At 47.5% G+C, this 16,226-nt stretch overlaps 1 long non-coding RNA gene across 1 annotated transcript; it reads left to right on the top strand.

The window, feature by feature from the left end:
- The first annotated feature begins 2,440 nt into the window (after nt 1-2,440).
- Nucleotides 2,441-4,938, top strand: LOC310705694. Its single transcript, XR_014525456.1, has 2 exons — nt 2,441-2,659; nt 4,358-4,938. It is a non-coding gene; the product is annotated as an uncharacterized lncRNA (long non-coding RNA).
- The last annotated feature ends 11,288 nt before the right edge of the window (nt 4,939-16,226 follow it).

Raw genomic sequence — 16,226 nt, 5'->3', positions numbered from 1 at the left:
TTTTGACTATGGCAGACCAACGCGGCTACCTATCTGCTTAAGTGTTGCCTTCCTTCTCCCTGTTGCACCTCCCAGCTCATTCCAATGCAAGGCCTCAGGAGGTATCGCCTTCTAAGCTAAACAAGCTACAGTGGTACCTCGGGTTAAGAACTTAGTTTATTCTAGAGGTCCGTTCTTATCCTGAAGCTGTTCTTAACCTGAGACAGCACTTTAGCTAATGGGGCCTCCCGCCACAGCCACGCCGCCACGCAATTTCTGTTCTCATCCTAAACCAAGTTCTTAACTCGAGGTACTATTTCTGGGTTAGTGGAGTCTATAACCTGAAACATCTGCAACCTGAAGCATCTGTAACCCGAGGTACCACTGTATAGCTTAGGGCCCCACTCACTTTCTTGGGGTGCCCCCAAAAAATTTAAGGGGGAAAAACTGGATTTCCAAAATATAACATAAAAAACAAATTAAAATAAAACCTACATACAGCAACAGTGTTTTGTGTTTTGTAGGCTCCTACGATGTAAGTCATGGGCCCCGCCTGCTAGCCTGCTCCCTAAATTATCACTGGTTTGCTCCTTTCTATATATAGGGTGCCTACATTCTGCATGGACTGGTTGCATGGCAACATGTGCAAATGGCTTGAGATACCTGTTAGGTCCATAAATTTCCATATAGCATATATTCAACACAAAAAAACAGCGACCGTTTGTTGTTGACAAAGGACAGCTGGACATATAAAGGGCCCCATTGCCTTCAGGAGCTGAGGGCCTCATCAAACCTAAATCCGGCCCTGAACAGGAAAGGAGATTCTGACTAAACCTTAGCCAGAACTTTCTGACAGTAGGAGCCATAGCTGTCAAGCGTCCCTTATTTGGCGGGACAGTCCCTTATCCCAGCACCATGTCTCGCTGCTGTCCCTTATTGATGATGTCCCTTAAATTTCCCGGGTTTCAAAGGAAGCAGCTCCTCTCCCTCCCTCCCTGCCGGCCAGGGAGGAGGGAGGCTCCAACTGTGTTGCTTGGCTGCATTGCCCACCCAATAAGAAGTCTAAGAATGACTGAGGGGTGGAGCTTGCATGCCTTGCGCTGATCAAATCGGCTGCGTTGCCTGGGGACTCGCCTTTGCTCAGTGCTTCCCAGCGGAGAGGTGACGGTGGTTTTCCTTGAGGCTTCATTTGGCTGCTGGCTGGGCTTTCTGCCTTTGGCTCAAAGGGGCTCAGAAGTTGAACGTACCTGTGCTGAGTGCTCGGATCAGAATCGGATGGATACGTCATCGACGGGCCACTCAGCCTTGCCGGGGAAAAGGTCTGTCTGGAGTGGGGGCACATGGTGGGGGAAAAGGAAAGGAGATCTCGTGGGAGGGGGGGCTTTTGAATTTGTTTCGGAGGCTCCTTCAATTGACTTATGGGGGAAAAGAAAGGAGCTGGTTGACTAAAATGGTGGGTGACTGGCGATCTCGTGGCGAGGGGGGGAGGCTGTGTGTGTGTGGCTAGTTAATGCAAGCTGAGGGGTTTTTTGAATGCTGGACGCCATTTTGTTGCACATGCTGCTGCAAACTTTGCAGTGCAAAGCCAGGCCGGGGAGCCATCTTAAGTTGAGGCTGCAAAGGCCTTGTGGTGCATGTGATTCAGATTCTATTCAGTTGAACCTCTGGTTACAAAGTTGGTCGGACAATGTTCTTGAAGCTACCAGCATGAGTTTGACCAGACTGCAGGAGGACAGGAAGACTGGAGTGCCTGGAACAGGTGAGGCTGCAGGTCCCTTATTTTGGTTGCTGGTCCCTTATTTTCAAATCTGTAAGTTGACAGCTATGGTAGGAGCTGTTTAACCATGGAAGGAACACCCTTAAAAGCTGGCGGACTCTCCTTCCTTGGGGGTTTTAAACCAGTGTTTCCCAAAGTTGGGTCTCCAGTTGCTTTCAGACTACAATTCCCATCATCCCTGACCTAGCTGGTCTTCCTTGCTAGGGACGCTGGGAGTTGTAGTCCAAAAACGGCTGGAGACTCAACTGTGGGAAACACTGGTTTAAACAGAGGGTGGTCGGACATCTGTCAGGGGTTCTTTCGCTGTGATTGAAGGGGGTTGGACTAGATGACCCTTGGGGTCCCTTCTAACTCTAATTGTATTCTATGATTTTGCCCGACCTGTAATTGCCAGCAGCTGGCATTCAGATGCATATGAACAGAGCCACCATGGTTGGTAGCCATTGGTAGCCCTCTCCTCCTCATGAATTTGCCCAGTCCTCTTTCAAAGTCATCCAGGTTGGGGGCCATCACTACATCATGTGGGAGGGAGTTCCATAGCTTTAACTACGGTCTGTGTGAAGAAGTACTTTCTTTGATCTGTCCTGATTCCTCCAAATTTCGGCTTCGTTGGGCGTCCCCGAGTTCTCGTGTGATGAGTGGGAACGGAGAAACGTTTCTCTATCCATTTTTGTCCATGCCAGGCATATTCACCCGCAAAGGCCAAGTCATTGTTGGCTCACACTGCCTCCGTCAAATGTGATTGGCCTACAGGTTCCCACGGCAATAATGCAAAGGGTCATTTCCCCACCATCCCCTCTGCTCCTGACATGTCCGCTCTGGGGTTGGGGGTGGGGGGATCATTAAGAACAGCTGCGTGAACGAGATCAAGCAGAAGAACACCTGGCAGCTGGCAAGAGAGGGGTTTGTTCCGTAGCTTAATATAAGGCGGGTGCCGTCCTTGAATCACAGAGGAGCAGAAGAAACCTGGACTCCCTTAGAAGCCCACGGTTTGGCTGAAATTGTACGGTGCTAGGGGATGGGGTTTTCTTAAACCCACCCAGTGGTGTAGCATCCTTTGCTGGTGCCCGGGACACCCACACATGCACCAGGTGGGACCAGGAGCTGGGCAGAGAGAGGGAACAAAACCCACCCTGCCAGCCCAACTCTCACAGGGCTGGCGTTAGACATGGAGGGTTCACGGGGCCACAGAAAAGTCCCTGTGATCACACAGGGTCCCCGGACGTTTCACCATGTATTGATCCCTGTGCCACCACTTTATTTCTCGCTGCCACCACCCAGGCCCTACCTGGTACAATACTGAGTCCAGTCAGGGTTAAATTGGAACATAAACTTCTGTTTATTTATTGCAGTTTAACAAGCGTGTGGTTTCATAAACGATATTGGTGAATTACAATCATGGGGTGCCTATCCAGACCTATAACTTCCGCTACCTGCTCTCCCTCACTAAACCACCTCTCAGATATTGACTTGTCTTCCTAGCTCCTAACTGTTCCTGACTCAGCTTTTTTTGCAACACTAAGTCAACCTACCCAGTGGCGTAGCGTGGGGGGTGCAGGGGGGGCCGGCCGCACCGGGCGCAACATCTGGGGGTTAGGGTTAGGGGGCGCAAATCCACGGGTTAGGGGGTGCAAATTACTTGCCTTGCCCCGGGTGCTGACAACCCACGCTATGCCACTGAACCTACCCACAAACTCTATCCCAATTCACTCCCACTCCAACCAACCACCCAGCTCCTAACGAACTCCCGCCTTCGCCCCTCTCAGAGCTGCTTTTATAGTCCCTCTGACTCCACCCCCTGGGTCCCTGCTCCTTTGCTGGCACCCGGGACACCCAAGCATGCACCAGGTGGGACAGAGGGGGGACAAAACCCACCACGCCAGCCCAACTCTCACAGGGCTGGCGTTGGCCATGGAGGGGTCATGGGGCCACACTACATTGCCCACCTGCCCATCGGTGCAAGGGGGAGACCGGCCAACTAATGCAGCCATTGGCAGGTGACCCTCCCCAACACTGGCCGGACAGCCATTCAAGAAGGGGGCCAGGGGCATGGAGGCCTGGCCCCGGGCTCTGGGGCCCAGAGACCCCCAGCGGCAGGCAGGGCAGGGATCCCTGTGTGGGGTACCCAACTCGCGCTCCTCAAAATAATGGCTGGGGTTATGGCCCTCCTATGGGCTCCCCACGCTATGCCCCTGAGCCCACCTTCTATATTTCCCTACATTTCCCTTCTATTTTCCTTCTTTTCTTCTATATTTCAGTCACTGGGTGGGGGGTAGGCAGAAAAAACAAAATAAATAGGCACTGGTTGCTCAAACAGCAGCATCTAACAAATGGGGAACAGGTGCTGTCCAGAATGGTGTTGGACTACAAGTCCCATCAGCCCCTGCCAGCAGATGGCAGCGGTCAGAGATGATAGGAGTCTCAGCCCAGCAGGAGTGGGGAATCTGTGGCCATCCGGATTTGTTGCTTTCATTTATTTATAGCATTTATAAACAGATTAACAGTTCCAAAATGTATTTGGACTACAACTCCCATCACCCCTGACCATTGGCCAAGCCTAGTACATGATTAAAAATAATTTCGCCCCCTATTTGTATTCAGAGAAGGCCGCCACCGAACGAACAATATCCGCAAGAAGCAGCTGTCTGTAGCCAGCCGGCGACGCCACAACGAAACCTAATCCACAATCTCAGAGGCAGCGGGGGAATATTCGATCCGGTTCGCCTCGATCAGGAGAAACGAAATTTGTGCTGGAAAAAAATTTAAAAGGAAAAGAACAAGAGGAAGGAAGGAAGGAAGGAACCCAAATATATCAAGAAGATGAGCCAGAATTTGCAAGACACTCTCGAGAAGTTTCGGAACGTGATGGAGGAAATGGAGCGGAAAGTGGCGGCCATGCGGGAAAGGACGGAGGAAGCTTACAGAAAGATCAACGAGCTGGAAGAGCAGAAATATTCGCTGATTGACTCCAGCGAGCAGCTGAGCAGGGAACTTCACAAACTGTCCTACCAAGTGGCCCTCTTTGAGACCCAGAAAAACCCTCAAGAAAAGATCTATCAGACTCCCAGGCCGAAGGGAAATTTTGCCGTCGAGAAATGAACAGGAGACAAAAGAATAGCAAAAAAAATTTTTTTTTGCTAATGATTGCAACCAACAGCGTGAATTAAAAAAAATGACACAAACGTGTTGGTTGTCCCACTTTTTAAAATAGCTCAAGGGTCCCCGTCCTCAAGAAAAGACCAGGGGACATAGGGGGCCTGTATGTAGGTTTTATTTGTTTCTTATCTTTATTTTGGAAATGTACATCCAGTTTATTTTTCCTTTAATTTTTTTGTGGGCCACCAAGAGAGTGGGGCCCAAGCTTGTTTAGCTTATATGTAAATCCGGCACTGTTCCTGTCATTTGAATCCATTGGCCCAGGTCCTTGCTTCTGGAGAGGAAGAATGCAAGCTTGCATATAGAATCATAGAGTTGGAAGAGACCACAAGGGCCATCGAGTCCAACCCCCTGCCAAGCAGGAAACACCATCAGAGCACTCCTGACATATGGTTGTCAAGCCTCTGCTTAAAGACCTCCAAAGTAGGAGACTCCACCACACTCCTTGGCAGCAAGTTCCACTGTCAAACAGCTCTTACTGTCAGGAAGTTCTTCCTAATGTTTAGGTGGAATCTTCTTTCTTGTAGTTTGGATCCATTGCTCCGTGTCCGCTTCTCTGGAGCAGCAGAAAACAACCTTTCTCCCTCCTCTATGTGACATCCTTTTATATATTTGAACATGGCTATCATATCACCCCTTAACCTCCTCTTCTCCAGGCTAAACATGCCCAGCTCCCTTAGCCGTTCCTCATAAGGCATCGTTTTCTGCCAGATATTTTCTGCCAGATATTTGAAGATGGGTATCACATCGCCTCGCAGTCACCTCTTTTCCAGGCTAAACTTCCCCATCTCCCTCAACCATTCCTCATAAGGCTTCCAGATCCTTGATCATCTTGGTTTCCCTCCTCTGCACACCTTCCAGCTTGTCAGTGTTCTCCTAAAACTGAAGCCCTGAACAAGGGTGTTGTGGTACCCAGGTTCTACTTTTGAGCTGGTGGACTTGTAAAAGGGGTAAAAGATTATTAGGAAATAATTTGTAATGAATTGAAAAAATATATACCAGTATTTAAAAGTACTTTCCCCAAAATCTAGAGTCCTTTTCGTTGGGAATAATTCAGACAGAAATTCCCAGCATAGCTGTCAACGTTTCCCCCTTTTTAAGGGAAATTCCCTTATTCTGAATAGGATTCCTCGCAAGAAAAGGGAAAAGTTGACAGCTATGATTCCCAGGTGTCAAAAAAAGGTTATTTATGTATTTCACTACTGCGGTCCGTGTTTTGTTAACCCCAAAATGGAAAACAAGTGAGGTCTCAACCAAACTTAAACTGATGGAATATGCGCAGCTTGCAGACCTAACATACAGAATAAGAGGTCAAGAAGAACATACATTTAGAGAAGATTGGAAAACGTTTATTGAATATATGGGGAGATATTTGAGAAAATGGGCAGCATTAAGATAAATTCAGCAGTGTAAATAAGTTTTGATGGATGTAATAATGGAATACTCAACGATTTAGTTCATATAAAATATGCAGGGATTTATGTTAGGCATAATAATAATAATAATAATAATAATAATAATAATAATAATAATTTATTATTTATATCCCGCCCATCTGGCTGAATTTCCCCAGCCACTCTGGGCGGCTCCCAATCAGTGTTAAAAACAGTACAGCGTTACATATTAAAAACTTCCCTGAACAGGGCTGCCTTCAGATGTCTTCTGAATGTCAGGTAATGATTTATCTCTTTGACATCTGATGGGAGGGCGTTCCACAGGGCGGGCGCCACTACCGAGAAGGCCCTCTGTCTGGTTCCCTGTAGCCTCACTTCTCGCAATGAGGGAACCGCCAGAAGGCCCTCGGCGCTGGATCTCAGTGTCCGGGCTGAACGATGGGGGTGGAGACGCTCCTTCAGGTATACAGGCCCGAGGCCGTTTAGGGCTTTAAAGGTCAGCACCAACACTTTGAATCGTGCTCGGAAACGTACTGGGAGCCAATGCAGATCTCTCAGAACCGGTGTTATGTGGTCCCGGCGGCCACTCCCAGTCACCAGTCTAGCTGCCGCATTCTGGATTAATTGCAGTTTCTGGATCACCTTCAAAGGTAGCCCCACGTAGAGCGCATTGCAGTAGTCCAAGCGGGGGATAACCAGAGCATGCACCACTCTGGCGAAGCAGTCCGCGGGCAGATAGGATCTCAGCCTGCGTACCAGGTGGAGCTGGTAGACAGCTGCCCTGGACACAGATTTGACCTGTGCCTCCATGGACAGCTGTGAGTCCAAAATGACTCCCAGGCTGCACACCTGGTCCTTCAGGGGCACAGTTACCCCATTCAAGACCAGGGAATCCCCCACACCTGCCCGCTCCCTGTCCCCCAAAAACAGTACTTCTGTCTTGTCAGGATTCAACCTCAATCTGTTAGCCATGGAAAGAGAAGAAGGCAAGTCGTTGATATTTTAAGGTGGTTTAAATGAATATTCTAAAACGTGAAACAGAAAATTTAATAAAAAATTATGGGGGGGGGGCAGGGAAAGGTTCTGCTTTTGAGCTTTCCATTTGGCTACTGTGAGAATAGGATCCTGGACTTCTTAGCTTAGCAGACTCATTAATCTGCCTTCCCAGGGAAGTGTCATCCCAAATGATCAATGAAGATGAATGATGGGGCTTTCAAATTGCTCGTCTATTGATTGCCCCCTCCTTCTGCTTGCTCCCACCTCACTTTTCAAAAATCCATCCTTAGTTATCAAGAACCATCCTGCAGGCAGTTAATCCTTTTGTGAATACAGCGCTACCTCAGGTTACAGACACTTCAGGTTACAGACTCCGCTAACCCAGAAATATTACCTTGGGTTCAGAACTTTACCTCAGGATGAGAAAAGAAATTGCACGGTCGCAGCAGGAGGCCCCATTAGCTAAAGTGGTGCTTCAGGTTAAGAAAAGTCTCAGGTTAAGAACGGACCTCCAGAACGAATTAAGTTCTTAACCCGAGGTACCACTGTGTGTGTGTGTGTGTGTGTGTGTGTGTGTGTGTGTGTGCGCGCGCGCGACTGAACCCTTTCCCCCTACAAGTTCCCACCCCAGGACCAGAGCATCACCACCTGCTCCCCATAAAGGCTCATTGCAGCCACCCATCTGCCTTCTCCCCTCCATTTGTCTTGTCCAGTGGACAGTTGTATCTGGGGTTAAGCCAGAAGAAGGCAAGGTTTCATGGCAACAAATCACGGAGGGTGAAAATATCACTGCGGATCATAAACAGTAAATCTGGCGCTTTAATTAAACAGTTGGTTAATTGGCGAAAACACTTCTGACTACAGTGGTACCTCGGGTTAATTACTTAATTCGTTCCGGAGGTCCGTTCTTAAACTGAAACTGTTCTTAACCTGAAGCACCACTTTAGCTAATGGGGCCTCCCGCTGCCGCCGGAGCACGATTTCTGTTCTCATCCTGAAGCAAAGTTCTTAACCCAAGGTACTATTTCTGGGTTAGCAGAGTCTGTAACCTGAAGCGTATGTAACCTGAAGTGTATGTAACCCGAGGTAACCACTGTAATGAGAAAGGAACCTTTAATGATTTGGGAGAGTAAACTGTTTTCATAATTTTATTTATAAAAACCCTCCTGCATTGCAGGGGGTTGGACTAGATGACCCTTGGGATCCCTTCCATTTCTGTTATTCTATAATTCTATATAATATAAATAAATAAATAGCAAAGGCAGCCACCTTGGTCCACAAGGGAGATTCAAAAATCAGGATGCGGGAGAAGACCCTTTTGGAGCGGCAACCAAAATGTCACAAAATTATGTGCAAGCTTCTGAGTTCTACAGAAATCTTCATCGGGCTAGATATTAAGAGAGAGAGAGAGAGAGAGAGAGAGAGAGAGAGAGAGAGAGAGAGAGACTAGTTTTCAGAAGTATGGCTGCCTCTGACTGTGGAAGCAGATCAGAGCCATCCTGTTGTTGCAGGAATTTATGTCTAGGTTGTGGGGCGTTTTGCCCCTCCAGTAGATATCATGCACATGCAGCCCACCACCAAAATCAGCACAATCACTTTTGTGACGTTTGTGATTTGTCCCCACAAAACACTTCATCACAGTTGCTTCCTATCTATTCAAAGGGCCTTTGCTGCACGATAATAATTCACTGATAAATGTATCTGTGTATTGACTCACTGGGAAAACTTCAGAAATTCACATAGACATGTGAGCTCAGCTACTCAGCAGCCCCTCTGCCTGAGTGATAATCCCTGGCATCCTGATACCTGAGTGCCAGACAGGTAGCCATTCCAGAAGTAACAAACCCAGAAGAAGACAAAAGGGTGTGATTAACTTGGCTGGGAAACAGGGAAATATAAATATCTCTTTTGTTACACTTGATGGGTGTTTGGTGGAGGGCAAGGAGAACCATGGGGCAGGGTCCAGGATGCTCAGATTACTGCCACCAGACCTCCCCTTCCATGATGTAACCGTGATGTATGAGTGATGTAGTTTTTTGGGGGGGGGATATAGCATGGGGATTAGCAGCTAATAAAAGTTTGGGGGCTCTTTTGTTGGGGGCTTCCATCTTGTTCCACCTTGTGGCAGGTGGGAGTCTTGTCACGACAGTCTTCAATAAAGACCAAGCCTACTGGCTGCTGTTTTGCTCTGGTATTCCTGGCTGGTGTCCTTGTTTTTTGTCCAAGGGAGCCCTCAGATTTCTCCGTTAACAGAAGGAACACCTTTAAAAGCTAGTGGACTCTCCTTCCTTGGGGTTTTTAAACTGGTGATTCCCAAAGTGGGGAGTCCAGCTGCTTTCAGACTACAATTCCCATCGTCCCTGACCGCTGGTCTTCCAAGCTAGGGATGATGGGAGTTGTAGTTCAAAAACAGCTGGAGAACCAACTGTGGGAAACACTGGTTTAAACAGAGGATGGTCGGACATCTGTCAGGGGTTCTTTCGCTGTGATTGCAGTGGGTTGGACTAGATGACCCTTGGGGTCCCTTCTAACGAAAACCTAAATCCAACCCTACACAAGCAGGATTCGAACACAAGTCCCCCCTCTCTCCTCCAGTGGTTTCTGGCAACTAGTATTCCCAAGTATGGCTGCCTCCGACTGTCTCCGACTGCCTCCGATAGTCTCCTCCTCCATGAATTTGTCCAGTTCACCCTAAAAACTGTCTAGGTGGGTGGCCTTCACCGCTTTCTGCAGGGGCGAGTTCCAGAACAGAACAATGCGCTGCGTGAAGAAACACTTTCTCAAGTCAAGTTCAGGACAGGGCATTGAGAAACGGCAGCCAGAGTCATTACGGCCCTTAACTTCCTCTCCCTGCCAAAACGCTACACTAGTTTTGGGAGCGGTTGTTCAGGGCCAGCTCTTAGATGACGGGCATCTCACCCCTTCTGCCCTCGGATTACATAAAAGCTGCAAAAAACGAGCACACGCTAGTCGCTCAGGGTAATCCGGCGTTTGTTTTTATATAACTCTTCTTTAAAAAAAGAAAATCAGCGGGTGGAAACAGAGATGAGCTGTAGCTGTTCTCATTTAGCTGTCTCTCAAAGAGCCTTTCTGGTCGTTTGCTTTTGTTGAAAAATGAGGCGCAGCTTAGTCTTTCTTTCAAAGTGTTGGTGCTGACCTTTAAAGCCCTAAACGGTCTCGGCCCAGTAGACCTGAAGGAGCGTCTCCACCCCCGTCGTTCTGCCCAGACACTGAGGTCCAGTGCTGAGGGCCTTCTGGCAGTTCCCTCACTGCAGGAAGTGAAGCTACAGGGAACCAGGCAGAGGGCCTTCTTGGTGGTGGCACCTGCCCTGTGGAACGCCCTCCCATCAGATGTCAAGGAAATAAGCAACTATCTAACTTTTAGAAGACATCTGAAGGCAGCCCTGTTTAGGGAAGTTTTTAATCTTTGCTGGACTACTGTATTTTAATATTTTGTTGGAAGCTGCCCAGATGGGCGGGGTATAAATAATAATAATAATGCGCAACTTAGTCTTTCATAAAAGGCTGTATAATAACAATTGTAAAGTTATTTACTAGAAACTACTTCTCAGAATTATATACAGCTACTTCTCAAAATTATATACTAACACGAATAAGTTCCATGTAGCTGTTATATACAGTAACAAACTGTGCACTGATGAAGCCCCTTGGGATGAAACAGGGAAATATCCAGGAATCTTTGTCTTGTCTGCCTGTGCCAGCATCTACCACTGCCAGTGTTCAAATGATTTGAAGTTGTACTCTTCTAAGGAATACGTCAGATAGAAAATACAGTGGTACCTTGGATTAAGTACTTATTTTATTCCGGAGGTCCGTTCTTAACCTGAAACTGTTCTTTTTTTAAAAAAAAATAAAACATTTATTAGTTTTCCAACAAATTAAACACAACACTACAAAACACCAAAAAAGAAAAAAGATACAATACAATACAAAAAAGAAACAAACAAAACAAAACAAAAACCATTTAAAACACAATCCAATTTCAACATCTTATCTTTCTTTCCCTTATTTCCTCGACCTCCTCACACCTCCCTTTTTGTATTCCACCTCTATTAATTGTTTCAGCAATTCCTTTCCATCTTCCTCTGTTTTCTATCCTATAATTGTCTTAACACATTCTAACCATATTTTTCCCTTTAAAGCTCTATTAATCTATTTATACTTAATTCCTTGTAACATTTCTACTAAAGCCATATAACTTCATTCCAACATTTTTCTAACATTCATTAGTTTTACAATATTTCTGTAAATAGTCTTTAAACTTTTCCCAGTCTTCTTCCACCGACTCTTCCCCCTGGTCTCGGATTCTGCCAGTCATTTCCGTTAACCTGAAACTGTTCTTAACCTGAAGCACCACTTCAGCTAATGGGGCCTCCTGCTGCCGCCGTGCTGCCGGAGCACGATTTCTGTTCTTATCCTGAAGCAAAGTTCTTAACCTGAAGCACTGTTTCTGGGTTAACAAAGTCTGTAACCTGAAGCGTATGTAACCCGAGGTACCACTGTACAAGAGAAGATGAAGAAATTAGAAACAATATGCTATGGGAATGACAAAATAGGAATTGCATTTTGTACATACTGGACTTGGTGGTCAACTGACAAAGGGATAAAGGGGTAAAGTCGCTCACAAAAAGATCGCTAGGGATGAAAACAGCAGCACAGCAAAAGCTCCATCTTCCCTTCCAGAGATCATAAATAGGTACCGCTCCGGCGGGAAGGTAAACGGCGTTTCCGTGCGCTGCTCTGGTTTGCCAGAAGTGGCTTAGTCCTGCTGGCCACATGACCCGGAAGCTGTACGCTGGCTCCCTCTGCCTATAGAGCGAGATGAGCGCCGCAACCCCAGAGTCGGTCACAACTGGACCTAATGGTCAGGGGTACCTTTACCTTTACCTTTTACCAGTAGATTGCAATCAACCTGTTGGACATCCCTGCAGCAGACGATGAAGCTGAATTACTCAGATCATTTTCTCTGTTGGGCTAATGGCCTTAGCTGCTCTGCTAAGCACTGCCGTCTGCATGACTAAAAGAGTGGCCACGTTGCCATAGCAACAACCAAGCGATGGCTCTCTCCAGGAACGGGCTTTGAATTTACCCGCACACCTTACTTGGCTGGACGCCACGTGCAAATGAGGCTGCGTGTGTCCCAGTATATATAAAAATGAGTAGATGTGCAAAACGCCCAAGAGAGAACTTTTGACAGCCGCCCAGATGAGAGGGTCATCATTCACGCGAGTGCCTCTGAAAAGAGAAGAAATACCGCATCTATTTTCAGGTGTTGGTGAAAGCCGCCAAGCATTCCCAGTAGCTGCAACATCGCTGAACATTTGGAACGTTCTCTGGAAGATATAATCAATGGTGGACGGCTAGACAGCATAGAATTCAGCAGTTCTCTGGATTCCCAGGAAGCTGCAATCGATCACAAGGATTGATGATCGAAGATGTGATCAAGAAAAGAGAGCTCAACATAAATAGGAGACAGATTTGGACAGATCCAAGCATTTGCATTTTGAATTCTGGTGCTGGAGGAGACTCTTGAGAGTCCCATGGACTGCAAGAAGATCAAACCATTCCATCCTTAAGGAAATCAGCCCTGAGTGCTCACTGGAAGGACAGATCCTGAAGCTGAGGCTCCAAGACTTTGGCCACCTCATGAGAAGAGAAGACTCCCTGGAAAAGACCCTGATGTTGGGAAAGATGGAGGGCGCAAGGAGAAGGGGGCGACAGAGGACGAGATGTTTGGATAGTGTTCTCGAAGCTACCAGCATGAGTTTGACCAAACTGCGGGAGGCAGTGGAAGACAGGAGTGCCTGGCGTGCTCTGGTCCAGGGGGTCACAAAGAGTCGGACACGACTAAAGGACTAAACAACAACAACAAGCATTTGCATTTAATCAGCAGAAGGCTACCTTTCTCCCTTTCCCCACACTTTGGCTAGCTGTGCTTACCTGTCAAGAGTAAGCCCCATTAAACTCAGGGGAAACCTACTTTTGAGTAGACCTGTATAAGAACCTGGTGTGATGCCACTCTCTCTGCAAGGCTGCACAGAACTAAGTCCTCTGCAAGCATTATAGCTGACCATAGAATCATAGCTAAAGGTAAAGGACCCCTGGACGGTTAAGTCCAGTCAAAGGCGACTATGGAGTTGAGACGCTCATCTCGCTTTCAGGCCGAGGGAGCCGGCGTTTGTCCACAGACAGCTTTCCGGGTCATGTGGCCAGCAGGACTAAACCGCTTCTGGCACAACAGGACACCGTGATGGAAACCAGAGTGCACAGAAACACTGTTTACCTTCCTGCCACAGTGGTGCCTATTTATCTACTTGCACTGGTGTGCTTTCGAACTGCTAGGGTGGCAGGAGCTGGGACAGAGCAACAGGAGCTCACTCCATAACGGGGATTCGAACCGCCGACCCTCCGATCGGCAAGCCCAAGAGGCTCAGTGGTTTAGACCACAGCGCTACCCGCGTCCCTATAGAATCATAGGATTCCTGTGTTGATGAACATGGAAGCAGGAAAGTTACACTGTAACATCACAAGCACATTCCCTGACATCTCTGCATATTGCATTAATGTCTGTAGGGAAGGGAGAGAGGGAGCCATGCATGTAATAAAATGCATAAGCTCCCTCTCCCTGCAGACATCCATGGTATACATTTATTTATTTCCTGAGTGTCTTCCAGCAAAACGTCCCAAAGCAAACAAACAGTAAAAAGCATCATTAAAAAAACAAACAGTAAAACCATTCATCAGTCAAGGCATTGGTTTTGTAACAAATAAAAACAGAAATGAATGGACTCCTTTCTGTTCAGCTATTCAATTTTTCATGAAACAAATGCACACACCATCATATAGATATGGGCTAGCTCACAGAGACTTCTGCTCAGTTTTGTTGGACAAAGGAAACAGGCTGCAGTCTGGGACAGAGTCATTGCTCATTGCTAATATCCATCCAATCTACAAGGGGACTAGAAGGCAGTGAAGGTCCTGTGTGAGTGCCTGGAGCCAGTTGGAGGATGGATGGCGGCTAATGGATTGAGGTTGAAACCTGACAAAACAGAAGTACTGTTTTGGGGGGACAGGGGGTGGGCGGGTGTGGAGGACTCCCTGGTCGTGAATGGGGTAACTGTGCCCCTGAAGGACCAGGTGCGCAGCCTGGGAGTCATTTTGGACTCACAGCTGTCCATGGAGGCGCAGATCAATTCTGTGTCCAGGGCAGCTGTGTACCAGCTCCATCTGGTACGCAGGCTTAGACCCTATCTGCCTGCGGACTGCCTGGCCAGAGTGGTGCATGCTCTGGTTATCTCCCGCTTGGACTACTGCAATGCACTCTACGTGGGGCTACCTTTGAAGGTGACCCGGAAACTACAACTAATCCATAATGCAGCAGCCAGACTGGTGACTGGGAGCAGCCGCCGAGACCACATAACACCGGTCTTGAAAGACCTGCATTGGCTCCAGTACATTTCCAGGCACAATTCAAAGTGTTAGTGTTGACCTTTAAAGCCCTAAATGGCCTCGGCCCAGTAGACCTGAAGGAGCGTCTCCACCCCATTGTTCAGCCTGGACACTGAGGTCCAGCTCCAAGGGCCTTCTGGCGGTTCCCTCACTGTGAGAAGCAAAGCTACAGGGAACCAGGCAGAGGGCCTTCTCAGTAGTGGCGCCTGCCCTGTGGAACGCCCTCCCAGCAGATGTCAACGCAATAAACAACTATTTTACTTTTAAAAGGCATCTGAAGGCAGCCCTCTTTAGGGAAGTTTTTAATGTTTGAAGCTGTACTGTTTTTAATATTCAGTTGGAAGCCGCCCAGAGTGGCTGGGGAAACCCAGCCAGATGGGCGGGGTATAAATAATAAATTAATAATAATAATAATAAGCCACCCAGAGTGGCTGGGGAGGCCTGGCCAGATGGGTGGGGTACAAATAATAAATTATTATTATTTGTTGTTGTTTAGTCATTTAGTTGTGTCTGACTCTTCGTGACCCCCTGGACCAGAGCACGCCAGGCACTCCTGTCTTTCTCTGCCTCCCGCAGTTTGGTCAAACTCATGCTGGTAGCTTCGAGAACACTGTCCAACCATTTCGTCCTCTGTCGTCCCCTTCTCCTTGTGCCCTCCATCTTTCCCAGCATCAGGGTCTTTTCTAGGAAGTCTTCTCTTCTCATGTGGTGGCCAAAGTACTGGAGCCTCAGCTTCAGGATCTGTCCTTCCAGTGAGCACTCAGGGCTGATTTCCTTCAGAATGGATAGGTTTGATCTTCTTGCAGTCCATGGGACTCTCAAAAGTCTCCTCCAGCACCATAATTCAAAAGCATCCATTCTTCGTCAATCAGCCTTCTTTATGGCCCAGCTCTCACTTCCATACATCACTACTGGGAAAATTATTATTAGAAACCTGCTTTCTTTTTTTAATGGAGAATTGGGATTCTTGATGTGGAGTTCAGTGCCCAATGCCAACATTCCTGCTTTTACGGCACGGTCAGAAAATACATGAAATCTCCCCCACCCCCGTGGTGTTGAAAAGTAGTGGAAAGGAAGATTATAGAATCGTAGAATCGGAAAGGACGACGAGGGTCATCTAGCCCAACCCCGTGAAACCCTGGAATCTTTCGCCCAACGTGGGACACAAACCCACAACCTTGAGATTATGTCTGTAGCTCTGAGGTTCCTGCATAATCCCAACATGTTACTTACGTTACAGATGTAGATCTGGATGGAGAAAATTGCCCCCCCTCCCATTTCACTTCCGCAACATGACACAGAAAGACGTTTAACTCCGGGGTCCTGACTTGGTTATACATCATTAATGCCTCTGCCTAAATAATGGATCGCTCATTAAAAATGGAACACTATAATATATATTATTCTGAGGTGGAGGAATCCTGATTGTGACCCAGAAATGTCACAAGGGTTGA

Source organism: Podarcis liolepis, assembly GCF_965112155.1.
Source record: "Podarcis liolepis genome assembly, chromosome: 4".
Taxonomy (NCBI): domain Eukaryota; kingdom Metazoa; phylum Chordata; class Lepidosauria; order Squamata; family Lacertidae; genus Podarcis; species Podarcis liolepis.
Note: the sequence above shows the minus strand (reverse complement) of the source record. Positions and strands in the feature narration are given on the sequence as shown.